The sequence below is a fragment of the Eschrichtius robustus genome, chromosome 4 (assembly GCF_028021215.1).
Source record: "Eschrichtius robustus isolate mEscRob2 chromosome 4, mEscRob2.pri, whole genome shotgun sequence".
Lineage (NCBI taxonomy): Eukaryota > Metazoa > Chordata > Mammalia > Artiodactyla > Eschrichtiidae > Eschrichtius > Eschrichtius robustus.
In genome coordinates this window covers 55,099,936-55,110,695 of record NC_090827.1, presented here as the reverse complement: position 1 = coordinate 55,110,695, position 10,760 = coordinate 55,099,936, and the positions used below count along the sequence as shown (strand labels likewise).

The following is a 10,760-nucleotide window of genomic DNA, read 5'->3' as shown; positions in this document are numbered from 1 at the left end:
GCCCTCGCACGAAATGAAGACCCAACACAGCCAAAAATAAATAAATAAATAAATAAATAAATAAATAAATAAATAATCCTTCCCTCTACTTAAAAAAAAAAAAAAAAATGAAATAATACCACACGCATAAAGTCATTAGTACAGTATCTAGAACAGAGAAGTCAATAAAAAGTAGTTAATTAAATATAATTATCATCATTATTCAGCAGCCTCTTTCATCTGTAACACCTCAGGCTCTTCCAAACTTCCTAAAAATATATGACTGGGGCTTCCCTGGTGGCGCAGTGGTTGAGAATCTGCCTGCCAATGCAGGGGACACGGGTTCGAGCCCTGGTCTGGGAAGATCCCACGTGCCGCGGAGCAACTGGGTCCGTGAGCCACAACTACTGAGCCTGCGCGTCTGGAGCTTGTGCTCCGCAACAAGAGAGGCCGCAATAGTGAGAGGCCCGTGCACCGCGATGAAGAGTGGCCCCCGCTTGACACAACTAGAGAAAGCCCTCGCACAGAAACGAAGACCCAACACAGCCATAAATAAATAAATAAAAATAAAAGAATTCCTTAAAAAGAAAAAATGACTATATATTTTTATCTGTATGTGTGATTCCATTTTGGGTTATTGAAGAACCATTTGAAAGTTGCTGACACTCTTAAATACTTCAGTATGCATCTCTTAAATATAAGGACATTCTTGGCATAAATATTGATATATCTAAACTCCTAAGCAAAATCAGCAATATTAATTAATATCATCTAATTTCTAGTATATAATTTAAATTTCCTAAATTGTCCCTCAGAATTATCCCCAAGAATTCTTTGAACCAGGATATAATCAAACTGTTGTATTTGGTTGCTGTTTCTTTACTCTCTTTTAATCTGTATCTGTCCCCATCCCCCTCCCAGCCCTTTTCTGCTTTTCTTGACCTTGCCTTTTGTGAAGAAACCAATCAATTTGTCTTGGGGAAAGAAGCACTTTCTGGAATTGTCTGATATTTTTCCTCAAGGTGCCATTTAACTTCTCCTTCTATCCTCTAAGTTATCCATAAATTGGAAAGCGGGTCTTAAAGCTTTATTGTTTTTAAGTTAAACATGGCAAGAATGCTTCAAAGTCGATGCTATGTAGTTCATATTACATCACAGCAAAATTTCCATGACCACTTCCTCTTCAAAATATTTTGTGGTTTCGTAGCTACCTCTGGGGGTATGGTTAGACCAGTGGTTTTCAACCCCGGCTTCACTTAGCATCATCTGGGGAATTTTAAGAAATATTTGTTCCTGAGTTGCATCCCTAGAACTTCTTGTCTCAGGCCCAGGCATTGGCATTGTTGTGAAGCTGTTCCAGATGATTCTCATTGTAATCAGGGTAAAGAGAGACGGGTTTAGGGCACCAGCTCTGAGAAGGCAAGGGGCACACCTTCCTTATTTACATATTCGCAGTGTTCAGTGGAAGGCCTGGTGGCTCATAATTACTGCTCAATAATACATGCTCGGGCTTCCCTGGTGGCGCAGTGGTTGAGAATCTGCCTGCCAATGCGGGGGACACGGGTTCGAGCCCCGGTCTGGGAAGATCCCACATGCTGCGGAGCAACTGGGCCCGTGAGCCACAATTACTGAGCCTGCGCGTCTGGAGCCCGTGCTCCGCAACAAGAGAGGCCGCGATAATGAGAGGCCCGCGCACCGCGATGAAGAGTGGCCCCCACTTGCCGCAACTGGAGAAAGCCCTCGCACAGAAACGAAGACCCAACACAGCCATAAATAAATAAATAAAAATTGTAAAAAAAAAAAAAAAATACATGCTCAATCAATCAATCAATCAGTGAATATTCAGCACATAGGCCACCTCATCCTCCTCTCTTACTCCAGCTTTTCCTTGTTTTCTATGTGGTGTACTAGGAAGCCAATAGGTTAATTTTACAGCATGTTTGGAGAAATCAGAACATGCCATTATTTTTCCAAGTTTCTAAAAACTGTATATCGATTGAAAAAACATTGGTTTTCAAATTTCTAAGGGAGGAAAAAAGAGCAAGCAATCATTTAGTGATAGTGTTAGATTCATTCTGTTGTAGACAGTTCTGTGTTTGCTTTTTTTTTCTTTTCACATTATCAGTTCTTCCAGGTCTTGTTGTAAGGATGGGTGAAATGATTTTAAAATGACTTACAGAGGAAGAAGGACTGGGAGTTTGTCTTAGTTGAAATTGTTTTTTCTTTCAAATATACTGAGCAGATTTCAACCATGTGGAGGAGTGCAATAGAAAGAGAAGGACTTTGGGGATAATTTTGCTTCTATTTGTTCAAATTCAACTTTGACCAAATCTTAAAAACAGAAAGAAAAGACGCAGGGTTCGTTAGGGCTTGCTGAAACTAACCACCTATAGCTTCAAATACAAAGGAGGTAAGAATGGCCACCTTCTCCTAATAAAGATGCTTATCCCATAGCAAAGTTAGGAAATAGTGAATATACAGTTATTTAATTGTACTTGTTCTTAATGAAAATCATCATCAGCCCAATAGAAAATCAGCAAAGGATATGAACACACAGTTTGTATCTGAAAAGGCTTTTACACAAATGAAAAATGCTCAGTTTGACTCATATTGACAAAATTAAAACTATACTGAGATATCTTTTTCTTTCACTCCTCAGATTAGCAAAAATCCACTGTCATGGAGGATTACAAGCTCACACAACTTTTGATCCACCCATATGAGCTAAGGAAAATTATCCTATAGATACACTCCACTCAGTATGTGAAGTAACACATGAACAAAGTAATTCATTTCCTCAGGTAAAATATTAGAAGCAACTGACTGTCCATCATTAGAGAACTGGATAAATACGTTTTGATACATTCACAGAATCAAACACTTAGCTAGTATAATAAACAATAATAAAGAAACTATGTACTGATATGAAATGTTCATATACTGTTTAGTGAAAAAAGGTACAGATTATTATGTAGTGTGTGCTATAATGTATATAAAAGAAGGAAACAAGAAGGAATATATATTTGTATTGTATTTTTTTTAACATAGAAAAATCTTTGGGCAGATAAACAAGGAACTGATAGTGGTTAGCTATTTGGGGGAAGAGATGGGAACTACATAGGTGGAAGGCAGTGAGAGGGAGAGACAGAAAGGGAACTTCTCAAGACACCTTTTCATACTTCACCATGTTTGAATTGTGTGAATACATGACACATTCAAAATTTTAAATATTCCTTAAAAGTGCTACCAAAAGTCCTAAGAAAATGTAATTTTTTTAATAGAAAAAAAAAATCCCAGACATTCTTTTAGTGTTTATTCTTGTTGTGGAGTTTCAAAGTCAATCTATTACTTCTCAGTTTCACTAAAAATGAAACTGAAACTCTGCATACTTTTCATACAATCAGACCTAAAACATGGGCTCAAGAAAAAACTCACAAGAAAATTATCAAGATAATTTCCAACGTTGATTTTTGTTGTGCTACAGAATTTCAAATTATGTATCAAAACATACACTATTTAAAGTCTAAATAGACCATTGTTGAAAGATACCCATCCCAAGGCTAGTGCTTTCCTAAAATTGAAGTAATAATATAAAGTAAAATTAATCTCTTTCTCCCATGGAGCTTTTCATGGAATCCGCCAGAGATAGGGCTATGTCATACAACAATAGGGGAATTCCACCTAAGGAACAGAAGGGATTCTTTCTTCACAGGCTAATCAATAAGATGAAAAGGAATTGTGGTTTACTCATTTGGCTCTTAACATCTATTACCTTAGGATATCAGTTATCTTTGTGTGTGTATTCTATTATAAAAAAGTATGGGACTGTTGTTTTATTGCTAGTGCTTGGCCCAGCGCAATGCATACCATGTACCATAGAAGTCTGACAGACCACAGTCAAATACATCTGTGTTCTAGGGTCTCTGTGACCTTGCCAAGTCATATATCCCCTCCCTGACTTAGCTCACTTTCCTTATCTGGAAATGGAGTGACAGTGTCCAACTGGAAAACCTCAGAATTTTGATATGGTGACCAAATAATATGAAAGATTCTGGGAAGTGTAAATTGAAAACAGTACTACTATTACTGCTGTTATGACACAGATCTAAACAGATAGGGCAGAGGAAGGAAAAAGCAATTCCAGAATATGCTTCATGGAGAATTAGTCTCATTTTCACAGATGGACAACAGGAAACCTAGAAAAGTTAAATAACTTGCTCAAACCCAAGTAGCCAGTCAGAGCAGACCTGAAGACAAATTCCCATTCAGGCGTTTTCACTGAATGCCTCATTTTTCTTTTCACTACTGTACTTCTGTCACTTTGAGCCTTGAGAGCACATGGAAAACATGAAGAAGGGCCACCTGATGACTCTTGTCCTAGGAAGACTGGGGAAACATTAAGAAGTGATTAGAGAAGGCGCAAAAGGATAGCAGAGTATTGGTCCAGGTCCTAGTTGGGATGGTTATTGGAAAATAAGAAGGAAGTAACAGATACACACTACTCTATATTGGGTTGGCCAAAAAGTTCGTTTGGGTTTTTCTGTAAAATCTTATGGAAAAACCCAAATGAACTTTTTGGCCAACCCAGTGTAAAATAGATAACCAACAAGGACCTACTGTATAGCACAGGGAACTATAATCAATATTTTGTAATAACCTATAAGGAAAAAGAATCTGAAAAAGAATATATATAGTATATGTAAAATATATATTTTATATTTGTATATATATATATATAAAATGGAATCACTTTGCTGTACACCTGAAACTAACACAACATTGTAAGTCAACTATACTTCAATAAAAAGTTTAAAAAAAAAGAAAAGAAAACTTTTACTAAGCATTTCTGACTTACCAGGGCCTGTAGAACTTTATCTCATATAACCCTCACAACCATCTAGTAAATATCATCTCCACTTTCTAGTTGAGGAAACATGACAAGAAGCAGTTACCAGACTTACACAAGACCAGACCGCTAATCGGTGGCAGGGTTGTGATGAAATCTGGGACTGTGGGACTCTGGGTCAGGCCCCTGATCACTCTGCCTCATTCTATGATCATTGAGAAAAGATTGTAGAGGATTTGGGCCCAGTTGGGAGAGCATTAGATATTTTTAAAGGGATATTTATAATACATGCTCCAATTTTTAAAATAATTTCACTAAGTATTTTCTTTCTGAACTTAAAAGGTGAAAGATTAGTAAAAATCTCAAGATGAACTCATGTTGGGTATTTTCTGTTTGAGGTGAAAAACCTGGGGCCACATCTTTAAGATGAACACCTTTAGGATCCTCCTCTAGGAAGGACCAAAACAGGGGGTTTGAGCCAATGAATAAACACTATCACATGGGAGTCTTTGAGTGAAATTAGCCTGGGGCATTTTATTTTTCTGTACTAAGTTCCTGAATAATGATAATATCAAATGTATTCACAGAACTTTCTAAGCACCATGCATTGTTCTGCACTGTTCCATGAGCACAATGCACACATTCATTTAATCCTCATAACTGTATGAGGTGGGTTTTATTACTATGTTCATTTTGCAAATGAGGAAATAGACACAGAGAAGTTAAGTAACTTGTCCAAGATCAAACAGCTAAAAAGTGGTGGAGCTGGGATTCACACCCAGGCCATTGAGCTAGTACTTCTCAATGTGGCATATTATATAGCACTTTGAATATTCTGTCACCTAGTACTTCATTTAGAAAGCAATTTTGCTGCCTAATCTAAAACTCTCAAATTCTGGGGTTAGATAAAGCCTCATTTATTCACTAATTAAGTCATTTCATTATTTATTCATTCAGTTTGTATTATAATCCTACTATGTACCAGGCTCAGTAATAGCAAAAATAGACATGGCTTCTGCTATCCTAGAACCAGAGTGTAGTGGGGAGAAATACTTTAATCAAATAATAATACAAATAAATGTAAAATTACAAACTCTCATAAGAAGTATGAAGGAAAGGTACAAGATATTATATGATTATAAGAACATTTAAAAAGGTATATGTCCTAATTGAGGGTGGTTCCCATGGAAATGACCTTGAGCTGGGATTACAAAACCTGAGACCTTGAGCTGTTTAACGTTTCTAAGCTTCAATCCTCACCTGTAACATAGGGGTAGTGGATTGTCCTAAAATCTTAGTGAGACAATGTGAAGAGATTAACCCAGTACTTAGTAAGTACTTAATTAATGACACAGTTGGCCTCGTTATTTTCATTTTTCTCATTACTCCCTGACCAGTATCCAGTTAGAGAACAGGATAAAAGAAACAAAGATTTATAGTAATAGGAATCATAAAAGTAGAAAGACGGGAAGAAAAGAAAATATTTTGAAAATGCTATGGATTTTAATTTTTTAAAAATCGAGTGTTTCAGTAAACGAGCAGTATATTGTAAGTAACCAAATGGGAAAATAAATGCATACAGGAAACCCAGTGCTTTGATAATGTTTTACTGACACCTCCAGAATTTTGTCCTAATATTGCTTAGGTCAGCTGATAGCACGTTTTCCTGTATTTTTAAGTATTTCTTTCAGCTTTAGTCCTGGATTGATTGATTGACTGATTGATATGCTCTTGTACCCAGAGCTTAATATTGCAGCATATAGGAGATGGGGTTAGACTGACTTTACTTGGGTGTGTGAAGGTGGAGGGGGTGAGGATAAGGAACCTGTAGCACTAATGAGGAAAGACATTTCAAAGCTGATATATGGATCACAGAGCATCCATTCTGTTGCTCTCTGCGTCAGCTGAGCAAGGAAAAGAAGGAAAGCTGTTGTAAATTCAGCCGATAGAAACTATTACTCTTTCCTGAAATGTGAGGTGTCCCTGGAAGAATGCCTCGGGGGATGGGTTAAGTAATGCCACATTTTTCAGAGAGAAATTTGCAGGTGCCCCTTTGGGGAGAGCGCTTCAAAGGTTCAGAGGACACTTCCAAAGGCCAGGGGCCTCACCCACCACTAGAGCGTGAAGGTATGCGGTATGTGCCCTGGAAATCCACGAGTACACAGCTGGAGCGGCAGGGGTCGGGGCGCTCCTGCGGGGCTGTGATGATGTGGACCGAGCACATTCTCGTCCAGAATCCAAACTCCACACCGAGTCATCTGAACAGTTGGGACAGGAGGGGAGGCATGGAGGGGCCCACGGGAGCCATTGGGCCACTTCTCTGTCCAGGCTAAGTCTAGACTTCAGCTTTCACCCCATTACACCCAGCCCGTTTCGCCCCCATCGAGTCCAGTCCTTGCATCAGCATCTTTCAGGAGCTTAGTCGACTCAGGTACTGTGGGAGGAAGTTCCCTGCCCTTGATTCCTGTATTCCTGGGCACCTTTAACCTTGGGGTATCCATCAATAAAATACTTGCTTTTCTTTAAGTAGTCCAAAGACAACTAACACATGTGATTAACTTCCTCTCTTCTATTCCTCTGGGAGAGTTTCTATTGATAAAATATTAAAGGGAGCTAGGTTACAATAGCAGATATGGGAAGTTAAGCCTAGATAACCCTTAAAAAGCCACCATTAACTACGAATGGAATTGCCATATTCCCTTTAAATGCAATGGTGGTTTTCTCATTATCTGGGATAAACATCAGAGGGGTCTCATGTTTCCAGGGTGTTTCTGAGGGACCCATCCTTTCACTTACAAAAGGTAAGTTTTATAAGCATGTGTGCATTTCCCCCCTTGTAATTAGACTGTTGTACTGGCCAATGACATCAGTATTTTTGCCCCCTCCTCTTCCAAGCACACACATATACATACACAGAGGGATGGGGTCTTTACTGGTCTTTATAAAGACCAGTAAGACAGGAACAGAGCTTTACAGGCACAAGGGGGCAACAAATAGAATCAGCATAGCAAATCCGGAACTAAGAGAAGCTTTTAAAGGCAAAATGGCCTTTAAGCCTCTTTCTCCAAAGCTGTATTCCCCAAGTCTCCTCCTCACAACACAGGCAAGAAGACAGGCAGGCGCTGTCAAAGGTACATGGGTGGGATTCTACTTGATTCAAATTCTTAATCTGAAAACCACACAGCAAAGAGGAAGCCTTTGCCTCCCCAGCATTTCAAGAATGTGTTTTTAGATACATTTCTGTGTACATGGAGTTGTGGGTTACCTACCACGCCTGGCACATAGCAGGCAGTGAGTAAGTCGTTGCCTAATGAAATATAGAACGTATGGAAAACCGTATGTGTTTCCTGATGACCAGGGAACTGACTCTTGCGGCCTTCTTGGGCAAGAACTTGAATTATTTGTCATGTGTCAAAATCAAAAGCCCCCAGCCATGCAGCGTTTATCCTTAAGGTCTTCAGGAATAGGAAACAACTGCTTGTTTATTTCTTGACCTATGACTGCTGTATCTGGTGTTTAGCTCTAGAAATAAAAGGCAAATAAAATATCTTGAAACAATTTATATTAAAAAAAAAAAAAAGGGACCCTCCCCCAATGCTGTTTGCTGCCACCTTCTTTTTTTCTCTGCTTCCTCGTTTTCAGCTTGACATCCTGCCAAACGCTACCTGACAGACTGCAGCAATCACCCTGTGAATGTAAGTAATTTCCTTATTGACAGCCTCCCATTCTCCCTGACATCTGCAGCACTCCCTGACACTTGAATAAGCATTAAGACATTAACAGTCTGGCACAGGCTTAAGGGCTGGAATAGTAATGCTTGGCAGCCCTGCTGAACAAAGCCACAATTCTAGAGACCCCACTCATTCAACTCTGCCGTCCTTCTGGCTAGAAAATGTGGCAGAGCCCGGCCTAAATGCCGATTATTCGCTCGACTGCTCTGGCATTTTGGTGTTTCCTTTGACAGGCCAGATCGTACATTCAAGGAAAAGGAAAGGAAAACAAGAAAATGCCTGCTTGGGAGACAGTGTAAGTGGAGTGGATGTTCATGAAAAGGCAGGTCTCTGCTCTCTGTGATGAGTTAATATTTTCAAGAGATTGACTTAGAATGAGAAACAAAGTCAGGCTTCCCTGACTTATACAGAGAACAATTTGCCTCATGCTTTCTTCTGATCATATCAAATTCTTCCCAAATACTAGCTGACAGATGCCACCTTTGTGCCATGGATTTTGGAAGCCAATTTGTCAGATCCTCACACAGAAAATTATTAGAAAAGAACACCACAGTAGACTTTGTTGCCAGAATCTGTTCACTGAGAAATGGCAAAGCTTGATATTAAACTGTTAAGTCAGTCAGAGAGCTGCCTCCATTCTATCCTAAGTAGGACTTGTTTTGGATCAGAAACCTGTAATCTGCACAGGTAATGCTAAAATTAACATCAAAATAGAAGGGGCAGAACTGTGAATGTGACACTTTTTCTTGAGTGAAAAATGACTCAATATAGCTGCACTTGGGAAACAAAAGAAGAGTTGAAATAGATTGTACACAAGTTCAAGGTGTCTAATTAAAGGAGAGATGTTTCCCTTGGGAGCATTCTGTGGCTCAAGACTGACAAAACCTTCTGGGGGCTAAGAGCCTAGATTGTCCCTCTGCCTCCAGTTGGCCACCGGTAGGACAGAAACGCCACAGGGAACAGCCACTATTTACTTTGTGATTCCTTCGGCAAACCACCTTATTTTTCTCTGTTGTTTGATCTGAGCCAGGGGTCATTATCTGATTTGCAAATGAGGGAGAGAGACAGGCTCAAAAAGGATAAGGGACTTTCCCCAAATCACACAGGTAGTAAATAGTGAAGGCCCAAATTGAACCTGGGTCTTGACTTCTTGGGCTAGTATAGTATATTTTCACTGCACTGGCTCCCAGCCCCAAGGAGCTTGGTCAAAATTACTAGAGAAAGATATAGTACCTTTCCAGAGCCAAAAGAGCTGTCAGTGATTGTAAGTATCTGAGTGGAACCACAAAATCTGCTCCAATCCACAAAAGGTGCTGTTCAGATGGGCAGGGTGGTTCCCTTCATAAGTACAGCAGGAGGGACTTCCCTGGTGGCACAGTGGTTAAGAATCCGCCTGCCAATTCAGGGGACACTGGTTCGAGCCCTGGTCCGGGAAGATCCCACATGCCGTGGAGCAACTAAGTCTGTGCGCCGCAACTACTGAGCCTGCGCTCTACAGCCCGCGAGCCACAACTACTGAGCCTGCATGCTGCAACTACTGAAGCCCGCGTGCCTAGAGCCCATGTTCCGCAAAAAGAGAAGCCACCGCAATGAGAAGCCCGCGCACCACAACGAAGAGTAGCCCCCGCTCGCCGCAACCAGAGAAAGCCCGTGTGAAGCAACAAAGACCCAACACAGCCAAAAATAATAATTAAAAAAAAAAAGCACAGCAGGAGAATCAGGGCCAGCCTCGTGGAGGTGTCTGAGTGTGGGTGGGCAGGGGAGTTAACTGTTCTTAAACTAAATGAAGTGCCACCTCTGGGTTTGCCACTCCAAACTTTGAATGTTTAAGTCAAGGGGACCCAAATTCAAGTTCTGCCTCTCCTCCGCTGTGTAGACTGGGCTAAGTTTAGAAACGAAATCTATTTCTTCATTTTAAAATAGTGATGACAACCATATCTTCCTTATAGGCTTGCTGGGAAACTCATTGAGTTAAAGGTTGTTAAATGTTTAGCACAACAGATGCTCACAAAATAGACATGAATGTACTGTCATTATTAATTTAGGGGCTTGCGTAAGGCCTCCCATCTTTCTGATTGCCCACTCAACACCTCTCTTTGGATGTCCTGCAGTTATTTCAAATGCATACCCCAAGCCAGTTCATCTCCCATGTAACCATAATAATCACAGCAAAAAGTGATTGAGAGCTCAGTCTATGTTCTGTG

At 40.1% G+C, this 10,760-nt stretch overlaps 1 long non-coding RNA gene across 1 annotated transcript; it reads left to right on the top strand.

Annotated features, from left to right (window-relative positions):
* Nucleotides 1–7,202: 7,202 nt before the first annotated feature.
* LOC137763927 (uncharacterized) lies at nucleotides 7,203–10,056 on the top strand. Its single transcript, XR_011073865.1, has 3 exons — nucleotides 7,203–7,256; nucleotides 8,468–8,520; nucleotides 9,962–10,056. It is a non-coding gene; the product is annotated as an uncharacterized lncRNA (long non-coding RNA).
* Nucleotides 10,057–10,760: the final 704 nt, after the last annotated feature.